The 12,842-nt window shown below is 44.3% G+C and overlaps 2 long non-coding RNA genes across 2 annotated transcripts; both read left to right on the top strand.

Annotated features, from left to right (window-relative positions):
* Window positions 1-815: 815 nt before the first annotated feature.
* LOC144464443 (uncharacterized) lies at window positions 816-2,508 on the top strand. The gene is made up of 2 exons (XR_013492135.1): window positions 816-1,084; window positions 1,205-2,508. It is a non-coding gene; the product is annotated as an uncharacterized LOC144464443 (long non-coding RNA).
* An 8,075-nt stretch (window positions 2,509-10,583) lies between these two features.
* On the top strand, window positions 10,584-12,488 carry LOC144464398 (uncharacterized). Its single transcript, XR_013492110.1, has 2 exons — window positions 10,584-11,337; window positions 11,575-12,488. It is a non-coding gene; the product is annotated as an uncharacterized LOC144464398 (long non-coding RNA).
* Window positions 12,489-12,842: the final 354 nt, after the last annotated feature.

Here is a 12,842-nt window from a genome sequence, read left to right as displayed (position 1 = left end):
CTTGTCTTTGGCAAAGTCATATACCTGTAAACACACGTCAGCCCACAGCTCCCTCTGTCATTGCTCCCGTTTCATCTCCGCACTCCAAATACACAACTTTTTTTTTTTTTTCAATACATTTCTGTACAGCGAGCTGCAAAACACTGACATGAGGAGCAGAGGGAGGAGCAGAGCAAGGAGCAGCTTGTGTCTGTTTGGGAGGAATGTGAGGAATGAGAATTAGGATCCAGGCAGGCGTCACTCAGGGAAGTCCTGGGAACATTGAGTGCTAATATAAATCTAATAAGGGTGTGTACTGGGGCTGGATTTCCAGGTCGTAATGTACCGAGGGATTGTGTGTTTGTTTGGAGGCTATTTGAGGCCTGTTGGTTAAACAGGAATAGCAGGAGAGCTTTTTTACTTCAGCTGCATTTCATGAAAGCCTTTCAGCCTTGGCCTTTGTCTCGCTCTGAATAGCAAAGGTAGACTTTGAAGAGCTGCCCTGAGAAAATAAAGAGAATTGAAAGCCAACCTGCCAGCTGCTGGCAACGCAACCGCCGTTAGCGCCTCTCAAGTCATGATCCAACCTGCAGCTCGTCATTAGACTCAGCCGGAGTTTGGTTTTTCCAGTTTTCCTTTTGTTTTGGGTAAACAGGAAGGTGTGTGTGTGTGTGTGTGTAGTAACTCTAGTGCAATGTGAGCCAACAGCCGGTGCTCTGCTGAGGCCCCAGTCAGTAATATTCCCACACATTTCTGTGGAAACAGCCTCACGAGGCAGCAGCCAGCGCCGCTGCTGAAATAAACATAGTCAGATGACTAAAGACAAACTGCAGCTCAGAGAGAGAGAACACATGAAAAACACAAGTCAGCCCACAGCAACGCTGTTTACATCCAGGATTAACTCACCTTTAAATATACAAACACACAAATGTGTGAGCTGTTTCCACCTGCTATTAATGTGCATCTCTGATAATCTGATCACAGGTGGACGCCTCTGATCCGCATTTCTGAGTTGAGTTGATGACGAACCTTCTGCACATCTTCACTGTGACCTCGTCACATGTCCATGATCATGGACTTTCCACGTCCACATATGACGTCCAAGGTACCCTGGGTGTGTTGGTTGTTGACGTTCTGGGACGCCGTGTCAACTTCAGCCTGTTACATGCATTGTCTGTTTTCAAAATACGCAACGCAAATTTATGCTTTGTGTTTTTTCCTCCAGCAGCACACACATGGTTACGTTTGGGAAAAAGAACAGGGTTTGGCTTTACAATCTTACAGGAAGTGAACACCGACCTCCGGGGTGAGCGTTGGTGGCTGTTGGACCCATCCACCCCTCCTGCCTGTCCTACCCAGACTTTCACCACCTTATCTTTCATTCCTGTCCCACCATGTTTCTCCCTGACACTGCCAAGGGCCGTTGAACAAGAACAGTGATCGGTTGTGTATCATGCCAGTGTAAATGGACGGCTTTTTTCATTAGTGTTTGAAGCTGAGACTCGCTAAACAAATGTGAGTTTTCGATGAATTCTGAACGAGACCAGACACTAACCCTTCACCATAGCCTGTACTGCTCCCTAGAAATACAACTACACATCGCAGTGGTGCAGACCTCCTGTTCATTTTCTGTAAACTGAAAAACAATTTCACTCAGTGGAAACAAAACTTTGATTTACTCACATTACTGAGATACTCAGTCTGTTTCCATGACATCAGAGGAAATGGATTTATTGTGTCAGACTTTTAAAATCCCTGTAAACATGTCAGTGTGAGTGAAATGTTCCTGCAGTGAATGTGTCACAGTGGGACTAACACACCCAGATCATGTGACTCCTGCATGTATACAGTCAGTCAGACCCAAACTGGCCGAGGCGCTCTGAGCATGCTCCACAGTTTCCGCCCCGGGCTTTGACCCGGAAGTCCAATAGCATTAAATGTGTAAGAGAAGAAGAAGCCGGTAACAACATGGAGAAATCTACATCCAGAGCCGTGACTTTTTGGACGGACCAAATGTACAGAGCTGTAAAGTTGTCCACCATGGTAGCAGTTAGCTGCTAGCTAACCGTAGCTAACTTGTTTGTCCATTGTTTGGTCTGTGACGTAATAGGTCAACAGGAAAAAGGTCCAATACTAACAAGCTGAAAGGGGGCATATCTCCACCTATCGTAGAGGAGTCGCACATACTTGGCTCAATAAATGGATTCCCCTCCCGTGCTTGTATACTGGGACAAGGACAGTAGGCCAGTTAGATGTCCTCGTCCAGCTGGGACTGTAGCTCCACTTCACTGTGACTGGAGACAGACTGAGTGCGTAAATGGCGTGCTGCTTTATTCTGCTGTCAGATCAAGAGTTTACACAAAAACAAAACATGACCAGGTTATAAAATCCACAGTGAGCAGCAGTGTCCAGGCTCCATGTCGTGTTGCAGATGTTTATCAGTCGTTATTTCTTCTCTAAACTTCTCACATGGTTTCATTTAAATGACTCAATAATGTAAAAATAAAAAGTCCAGAATATGAACAAAAACTGTGTGTGATGTTCTCTCTGGCCTCATGACTCATCTCATCAGTCAATCATCCCTCTGATTCATCATGTGACCGTTTGCAGGGGCCCGGCCCACAGGTTGAGAACCACTGGACCAAAACCAGCTCCACCTGCAGCAGTGACACACTGCTCCAACATGAATGCATCAGAATTCAATATATATCTAATATGAAAATACACAGAGAAGATTCCACTGTAGTATCTGCAGTACTCTCACTTCTGTATTTTTACCAAAGTAGAATTTTAAACGCAGCTGGACTTTTTCTTGTAATGGAGTATTTTAAAACTCTGTTGTGTGTGTGTGTGTGTGTGTGTGTGTGTGTGTGTGTGTTCACATGGTCGTACCCACATGTTTCCCAGTGTGTGTCCATGCTGGTATCTTACTCATCTCGATTCTCTGCTCGACCAGTTTATTAAATCAGAAAACAGACCTGCAGCAACTGATCACAGCATGTTTTATTAATATGACATGAATCATTTCACAACATTAATATGTACACAGTGAATATGTCAACAGGATGATGACAGGTATATGAGTAGAATAGACATTATGTATAAATTTGATATTGAGCTAAAGGAAAACTCTTTGTCTGACCTGTTCCTCCTGATTCAGAGGCTCTGAGTTCTGAGTGTTCACATATGCACAAAAATGTCTTGTCGTCTTGTCTCAGTCTGATCCTAATTTAAAATGTTAAAAGTCTCTGTTTCCTGTCTCTCTGCAGTCACCTTTATTCGTCTGAAAGAATCAGCTCTGAGGTCACACTAAGATCCAGAAGGAAACTTGATCAGCTTTTAAATGAGCTGCACAGTTTCACAAATGTGTCTCAGTGATGAAATTCAAGTCTCAATTTGTGTATAATGTGTAAAATTCTGGTTTATTCTCCTGCTTCTGATTTCTCCTCAGACGGAGGTTTCAGAGGAACACACCAGAGCTGAGTCATCTATTAATCAGAAGCTGATTAGTTATTGATGAGACAAAGGAAATAGTGATGTGAGCAGAAACAGGTTCCTCTGGGAATGACTAATTCTTAGTAAGTGATTATTTTCTCATCCTGCAACCCGTCAGTCTGCTCCATCAGGTCTGTGTGGGCCTGCTTTGATCAGATTTGATTGACAACACCAAACTGTCATTTTGATTCAAACTTTACAGAGTGTGATCGGGGCAGGTTGACGGCAGAGTGTAACAAACACACACACACACACACACACACACACCAACACACACCAACACACGCACTCTGTGAAATAATCACAGCTGTTTGAACTTTGCAGGAGTCCATCGCTCACAGTCACAGTCAGAGGCCGTTTACACGTACACGGTGATTTTGATAAACGGAGACATCTTCCTTCGTTTGTGCCCTTCGTTTACACGCAAACGGAGATTTCTCCTCTGAAAACGAGTCTTTCTAAAAACTCCGGCCAGAGTGGAGATTTTGGAAAACTCCCTTTGTGCGTTTGCATGTAAACTGAGATAAACGGAGATAAACGGAGTTATAGGCAGCTGATGTCACAGTATGTGCCGGAACTTGCGCCTGTGTCAAAAGTGCGACCTATGTTGCTATGGTGACAACGGATACATGGAAGGCTTGAGCTTGTCGTTACACTGCCACCTACAGGTTTGGCATGCTCTTGTGTATATATACACGGGTAAGTGTAAACGAAGATCTTTTTGAAAACGGAGACGGTGAAATGTCCGTTTATGAAAATAGCCGGCCAAGTGTAAATGGCCTCTCAGGCTGATTTAGAGAATAGGTTTCTGTGACGACTCCTCTGCTTCAGCTGCGTTTTCTCATGACAGGGCTGCAGCCTTGATTGAGTGCATCAGCATCACGGGACACACCTGAGCCAGGTGTGCTCCATGCACATATAAGTCAGGTCAGCGGTCAGTCTGTGCTGCCAGACCTCCTCAACACTCCGCTTTGTGTTGTGCCTTTACACGTTTGTGTTTGTGACTCAATTTGGTTAATAACTCTCTGACTCTTGCGTCCAGCGTCAGAGCTGGCTGCAACATTATCTCTGGCTCTGTTTTGCATTTCAGACTTTCACAGCCTTGATTTAATTATTTCAGCTCACTTATTTTTCACATTTACCTCCCTCCTCACCACATCAGTTTGGTCCATCACTTGCATCACAGCTGAATGTCTTCACGCTGCTGTCTGCCACTTCTGGGGAAACAGTGTATCATCAGTATTGACTTCAGGCTGCATGTGTGGGCGCAGCTTCACAGTTTAACCAGTAAATGCCGTCACACATGTGTCAACAGCCGTCTGTGTCTCCATCAGAGAGACACCAAACCTCCTCCATCTCCAAAACTAACACCCTGTTGGTTTTATACTTCATATTGATCCCTCATTGTTTCCTGTCCCGCCCCAACATCCTGTTTCAACAGGAAATAAATCAGTGCAGGGCTATGCCTGGCACCCTGTGTTCATACGTTAACCCCCACAAAACCATGTCCCCAAAGGACACAGTCATAACCTCTCGTAACCTCTCCAGTATCCTACAAAGGTAAGTAAAGTAAGGTGAGGTGAGGAGCCAGCTAGAGCGACTCAGAGCTGCAGGCCCAGATGGCATCGGCCCCCAGAGTCAAAACATCACAACGCACTGATCAGAGAGGCTGGCTCTGTGCTGGGGAACAGCCTGGGGCCGACAGAGCAGGATGCACAAACTGTTCTTCGCTGTGGAAAAACACCTCACATGGTCTTTACAACCAGAGGAGCACTTTCAGGAACTGACTGATTCAGGTCCGCTGTGACCAGCAGCGCTAAAGGAGGTTCCCCCTGCCAGCTCGTGTCTCCCCTTGCAACCAGCCCTGTGAGTCAGAGCAGCGTCTTTTAATGATCTGATTCATAATGGCACAACATCTCACCATTAATCCCCCCATCATCTGTTTGGTCCCAGAGAGGCTTAGCTGAAACAGGCCGAGTGTGTCAGTCTGACTTGAAACAAGTCGGCTCTGCTCTGTGAGTCTGAGGCTGTTTGAGTTGTTTCGATCTCAGCTCCACAGAGAGCGTTGGGGGGTGGAGTGCCTGGCTGGTTAGTGGCCCATATCAGCTGGTGTGTTTGGCGCAGTGGAAAGTACCTAAGTGTTGCCGTCAGTTAAAGTAGCTGTGAACAGAAAAGTGTAACCAGGATGAAGACGTGACCTCTCGTGACCTCGGTTTCCCAATAGATTTGACTGAGAGGGCTGCAGCTGTGGCCTGAGACGCTCAGCTGTGTGATTATCAGAGGAGTGTCTCTTCCTGTAAGTCAGTGTCAACTCAATAAAGAAAAGAGAAGGATGAAGCAGTTGTAATTATGAAAGGCTAAAAAAGCATCTCTGTATTCAGCTTGTTTTTATTGTGTCTGTCTTTGTTGCTTGGTGCCCACGGCCGCGGTGTTTCCACAGCAGACTTCCCACTAACCGTGTGCCGTAATGTCACGTCCACTTCCTGTTTGATTTTCTGGTATTGCAGGTGGAAAAATACCAAACTTACCCCAAGTTATAACTTCCTGTCTGTGAGAGGATTTTCCCATGACAGAGCCACCATCAGCATGCCATGTACCATCAGTGTAACCTCACAGTCCACAGCGCTGCGGCTCAGCGCCTGACAGCTCGAACACGTTTCTGGAGACATGTGAAGTAGAAATAGTTTTTCTCCAAAAATCAGCCTGATGACTCAAAGATGCAAAGATGCAAAGCTTTCATCTGTGCACAAAGACAGAGCTGTTGTACAGGCTCATAAACACTCAGCAACACTTAAAGGAGCATCTGCTGGCAGAAATAAAAAATATATTAAATATATTATTAATAACACAGTTTTCATTCCCAGTGTACAGGTGAAAATTTCTATGCATATTTCTCAGTATGTGTGTGAGAGTGTGTCAGTGCTGTGTTGGTGTGTTTGTGATGACCGACCTGCTGCCAGTCGGCTTCATGTGTGTTCAGTCGAGCTCTGATGACAGACCAGGTGCAGCTGTGCAGTTACCTCAGCCTGCTCTCAGTCTGAAGTCATCAAATTCTGCTGCTTTGTCAGTGATTTCAGCGTCAGAGTCCTAAACACACCTTTCATATGATATGTGGACGGGCGGTGGCAGTTCACCGTTTAGTATATGGCTGCCTGTTAGCTTATCTTGAGAAAAATGATATTTTTGTGAAGTTTCAGTCTGGCTTCAGGCCCCGCCATAGCACTGAATCAGCCCTTCTAAGGGTTTTTAATGATATCATTTTAACTGTAGATTCAGGATGTGCTGCTATCTTGGTGATCTTAGATCTGACTGCAGCATTTGATACTGTTGATCACAGGACCCTGTTGTCGCGTCTACGTCAGTATGTGGGGATCAGGGGGTTGGCCCTCATGCTGCTTCAGTCCTATTTGGCTGACAGGACTTTCTCTGTAATGTTGGGTAAATTCTCCTCTAGCATGGCTCCTCTAACTTGTGGGGTGCCTCAGGGGTCTATTTTGGGACCGTTGTTGTTTACTTTGTATATGCTTCCTCTTGGGTCCATTTTTCGTAAGCATAATATATCATTTCATTGTTATGCGGACGATGTACAGATCTATCTCCCTCTCAAAATGAACTGTGAGCACTCGCTGAATCCCTTATTAGCCTGTCTGACTGACATAAAGCTTTGGATGAGCAAAAGCCACCTTAATTTGAATGATACGAAAACTGAGGTTATTGTCTTTGGATATGCAGAATGTACTTACTCTTTTCATAATTTGAACACCCTTACCACAAATATCAGCGGGTCGATCAAAAGCCTTGGTGTGACTCTGGACACTGATCTAAATCTTAAAAGACAAATTGGCACAGTTGTGAAAGGTTCTTTTCATCAGCTTCGATTGCTAGTTAAAGTTAAGCCCTATTTGTCTTCCAAGGATTTGGAGAGGGTCATTCATGCCTTCATATCATCAAGACTTGATTACTGTAATTCTCTTTATGTTGGTTTAGGTCAGTGCTCCCTTCGTCGCCTGCAGCTAGTCCAAAATGCAGCGGCTCGCCTCCTGACTGGCACCAAGAAGCGGGACCATATTACACCTGTTCTGATGTCCTTACACTGGCTTCCTGTTCATTTTAGAATACATTTCAAAATTCTGTTGTTTGTTTTTAAAATCTTACATGGATTGGCCCCTCAGTATCTGGCGGAGCTGTTAAAAACTCACAATCCAGTCAAAGCCCTTAGGTCTTCAGGTGATCTGCTGCTTGAAGTGCCCAGATCAAGGCTTAAAACTAAAGGCGACCGAGCATTTTCAGTGGCTGCTCCCAAGCTCTGGAATAGCTTGCCATTGCATGTTAGACATGCAGAATCCCTGGGAAGATTTAAATCATTGTTAAAAACTCACCTTTTCTCGTTAGCTTTTGAACCCGTTGTGAGCCAGACTTGACTCTGTGCAATATACGTATGCTCTGTCTCAGGATTTTTTTTTTTTTTTTTTTTTTTTTTGTATTTTGTATCTGTTTTTATATTTTGGTATTTATCATTCTATTTATGTGGTATTGTAATTTTCACAGTGTTCTTGTAAAGCACTTTGGTGACTTCTGTCTTTAAATGTGCTATAGAAATAAATGTGACCTTGACCTTGACCTTGCCATTCACAGTGTGATATAAGTAGCTGAAAACTCCCTGCAGGGCAGGAGGGGAGCTGGATAGGTGCAATAAACTCTGGACTTTCACCCAGGAGCCCACTGTTTGCTTCCTGTAGGAATGCAGAGCCAAACCATGATGTGTTTTCAACCCAGTTTCACTCAGAAGTTGTCAAAAACCAATGCTTGGACTTCCGGCATCAGACACAGACGCAAAAAGCCGTCCTTTCACGTCAGCATGATACGCGGTCGGTCGCTGTTATTGTTTCACGGCACCCGGCAGAGTCAGGGGGAAACACAGTGGGACAACAATGAAACTGAAGTGAGCTGAAGTCTGAGCAGGGCGGTGGGAGGAGTGGATGGGTCCAACAACCACTGACCTTCACCCAGGAGGCCGGTGTTCACTTCCTGTAAGATTGTAAAGCCAAACCCTGTTCTTTCCTAAACTCAACCACGTGTGTGTTGTTGAAGGAAAAAAACATCAGTTGGTGGTGTTGTACCGACGTAGTGCTTTTATTTTGAAAGAGACTGTATCAAACTGTACATTTCCTGTGAAAACAGAAGTGTATTTTGAAAACAGACAATGCATGTAACAGGCTGAAGTTGACACGGCGTCCCAGAACGTCAACAACCAACACACCCAGGGTACCTTGGACGCCATATGTGGACGTGGAAAGTCCATGACCAAACGTGGACATGTGACGAGGTCTTTTGTTAAGGTCCCAGCGTTGGTTGCGGCGTCCTGGAGCGTCGACAGCAGACGCAGGAAGACACCTAGTGTGTAATGTGTAGACGTCCACTGACATAGCGGCGATATGTGAGGTCTTGGGATGAGAACGTGTTGGTTACCCACATGAAGGGTGGCTCATCATTAACGCCTCATTGTGCACCAAGGAAAGTCCAACATGGACAAAAACATTTGTACCTTTGCACATTTTTTCATTTTGTCCGTCCGACCGTGAGAAACATTTAAAAATCTAGACTTCAGTCTGAAAGTTATTTTGTCCTCTCTGTCACTAAACACCATGATTCAGCGTTCATGATTTTATGTTTATGTTTTGTTTTTATAACGATGTCATTTAATAAGTTAAATTCAGTGACCACTACACACAGATATTTCAGACGGACCACTCTGAGTCCATCATAATGAAACTCCCTCTGAATCTGTGTGTGTGTGTGTGTGTGTGTGTGTGTGTGACCGTTTTCAGTCCTTATAAGGAGCTGCAGACACGAATGTCTCCAAACAAAATGATCCCAATGAGACGACTCCTCTCGCTGTGATTCATATCAAGGTTTGTGAGAAGTTGTGTCAGTGCGACCGAGCCGACAGCTGAGAGAGGATCAAGGCTCTGATGACAACACGCTCTCTAAATAAAGGCCTCACATCATGACTAACTGGGATTGCACAACAAGTTAAAGACCACTTGTGTGAATTATTGGCTGTCATCTCAGATCCCTTCAGCCTATATTTAGAAGGTCGAGGCTTCTGCTGAGGTCGTCCGCTTTTGTCTGCCGTGTTTTTTATTCACATTTAGCTCAAACCACAAATACAGTCACCTGGTCAGAGGCTTCAGAGACAGGCGAGCATTCTCCAGAGACACAATCAGTCTGATGGATGTAAGCCGCAGAGACCAAAGCTGCAGGACAACAGTTTATTTTAGGAAAACACCAAACAAGTCAGAGCAACACTGCGGCTTCACCCTGAGCTAAATGCTAACATCAGCATGCTAACAGGCTCGCAAAGACAATTATATCCCAGCATTCTCATCGCCCTTGTTCAGGCCCCAGATGGTGCCAGGCTTTGAAGCCATAGTGGCCAAACAGGGAAATGAAACCATCACATGAAGCTCTGCAACCAAAACAGACTTTTTCCCATTGACTTACACTGTGAAAGAGAAGCCTGTGCATCAGTCTATACATTTCTTTGAGCATCACAGCCCCCGTGAAATGATTTCTTTCACTGTGATCCATTTGGTCTGATATCATTTGGAAAGTCAGCGCCAAACAGGAAGTAGATGCTCAGAAGGTGGATGTCTGCTGCCTGCTCTGTGGGCCAAATGATGCAGACGCAGCGCTGATCATCCAGGTAATGAATGTTTTCTGCTTCATGCACAACTGAACAACTCTCATGGGAATGAACAGCGTCACGCCTCCAGTGCTGTATCCAGGTCTCTTAATACGTCCATGTCCTATAGCATGTTAGCGAGCTAACGTTTGTGCTGAAGACAAAGAACAGCTGAGGCTGAGCGGAAAGGCTGCAACACGTCTGCAGGTTTTTGGACTCGAGCTTTGATTCTCTGCCTGAACGTGACTGAGCACCTGACCTGCTGGGTCCGGGCTCTAATGTGGGCGGAACTCTGCTAATTTCATTATTTCTATATGAATTAACAAAGGTTGACTTTAACTGCACTTGGTGCTCTGCAGGTGCACACACACACACACACATACACACACACACACACACACACACACACACACACAGAGGGGGAGGCACGAGTGGTGGCAAGGTGTCTCCAGTATTAACCTCAGGTTATCTTATCAGGTGAGAGATTAACATGCAGGTATGTGTCCTCCAGTAAACACACACACACACACACACACACACACACGCACACACACACAGCGTAAAGGTTACTGGACATTGTTTCTGTGTTTCACATGAATTCAGCTGCACGAGGACTGAGACACACACTCACCTGTGCAGGTGTGAAGGCTGCATCGATTGAAGCCAAATCAAATGTGCACGTCACACTGCAGGTGAACATGTACGTGCACTCATGGTTGGACATGTCAGCTCCAGGTGTGTTTGTTTGTATGTTTGTTTTGATTTGTAGTTTTTCTAAGCATGTTGTTTGGATCAATTTTTCACCACACACACACACCTTCCTGTATGCACACACATTCCTGCACACACACACCCTCCTGCACACACACCCCTCAGTGTAATTGCTGCAGGAACATTTCAGACCACGCCAGCGTCATTTGGCTGCGGCTCCATCGATCCGCTGAGCTGTAAAGACAAGAACACATCACACACTGATCTCTGTGTTAACTTACAGTCACGAGGGTGCAGCACGCCCACGCCGTGTAGGCGAGCTGACAAAACACAGGCGTGTTTTACAGTGTGGACGGTCAGGCTGCTGCTGCAGACCCGGATGTTTACCGGACAGTTCGGCTCATAACTGATTGGCAGCAGAGCTTTTACACCAGCATTTTAAACACAAACACCTGAGCTCATATCTGGTTGGTCAATCATTTATTTGATCAAAAACAATCGAGTTATTTGATATGGAACGAGGCCATGAATGCATGATTGGTTTCTCTTTAAACAGCTCCCCACAGAGTTACTTCTGTTAGTCTGACCTCATGTTGCACTGAACCTTTAACCAAACGCAGCTCTGCAGGTTCCTGGTCGATGGATGATGATTGTCGGTTTTCTGAGGAATAATGTGATAATAATCTGTTTTCTGACCTCTGCAGGTGGTGTGAAGTGAGAGCCAGTGATCTGCAACGCTCCCCAAACCTGCATCTGGAAGGACGTTCATCATCAACCTGAGAAAACTCTGCAGACACACAGAGACTGTGTGACGATAATAATCTACTGTGACTCTGCGTATTAACATGAAACAGAACGAAGCACTTTATCACGTTCATTATTCTCCTCTGGTTTTTAATATCAGTTTGATGCTTCAGTTCCCTCCTACTCCTCCTCCTCCTCCTCCTCCTCCTCCTCCCTCACTGAGCACTCAGATCCTCTGTTAGATCGTCTGTGGTTAAAGGGTCAGTTCACCCAAATTGCACAACACTTCCCTTTATTGGTACCATGCAGAGCGTTTTCACAGCTCTGCCTCCACCCTGAAACTATGGAGATGTTTGTTTGTTTGTTTGTTTGTTTGTAACGAGCTGCTGAGCGTCTATTCTGCCCTCAGCGCTGCACGTTGGCTGTTTTGTTTTTTTATTATTATTTTTCTGAGCACTTAGAGTTGAAAAATGTTCAGCTTCAGGTAAAACACTGTACCTGTCACTGTCACTTTTTACCAGCCGTCTGATATCACAGTGGAGGAGGAGCCAATATCACAAAGACCAACCATCACATCTAACATGTGCTGAAAAATAACCTAACCCTAACCCTGACTGTATATATTCTGTTTGTGTAAATTTTGTTTACAATATATATATATGTATGTATGTATATATATATATATATATATATATATATATACATATATAATTTACGTTTATGTTTGTTAATAATTCCTGTTTATTTAACTATATATTTGTTAATACTATTGTTTAAATTTCTTATATTTTCATGTATCTTTCCTCTCTTGCAAGGAGCACCTGTAACATAAATAATTTCCCCTCGGGGATCAATAAAGTATTTCTGATTCTGATTCTGATTCTGATTCTGAAAATAAAAACGCTGGGGGCAATCTGTACATTTACTGTGTGCATATATATTTATAAAATATTCCCATAAAGCCACACAGACTGGCGACGTGGAAATTCCATGACCAAACGTTGATATGTGACGAGGTCAGAGAGTGTGTGTCGGTCATTTAGAGGAATTTGACTTTTTTTTCTCAAACTTCACAAATTTTACTTTTAAATTTTCCCTGCTTTAAGAAGAAGTTTTTATTTTATTGTCTGAGTTCAATTAATTTATTTAATCCATCATTTTAAAAGTAATGTGATAACTCAAATAGTTTTTTATTTCCTCCATATTTTGTTTCCCTTGTGTCATAAAA

The sequence above is a fragment of the Epinephelus lanceolatus genome, chromosome 10, assembly GCF_041903045.1.
Source record: "Epinephelus lanceolatus isolate andai-2023 chromosome 10, ASM4190304v1, whole genome shotgun sequence".
NCBI classification, from domain to species: domain Eukaryota; kingdom Metazoa; phylum Chordata; class Actinopteri; order Perciformes; family Serranidae; genus Epinephelus; species Epinephelus lanceolatus.
Note: the sequence above shows the minus strand (reverse complement) of the source record. Positions and strands in the feature narration are given on the sequence as shown.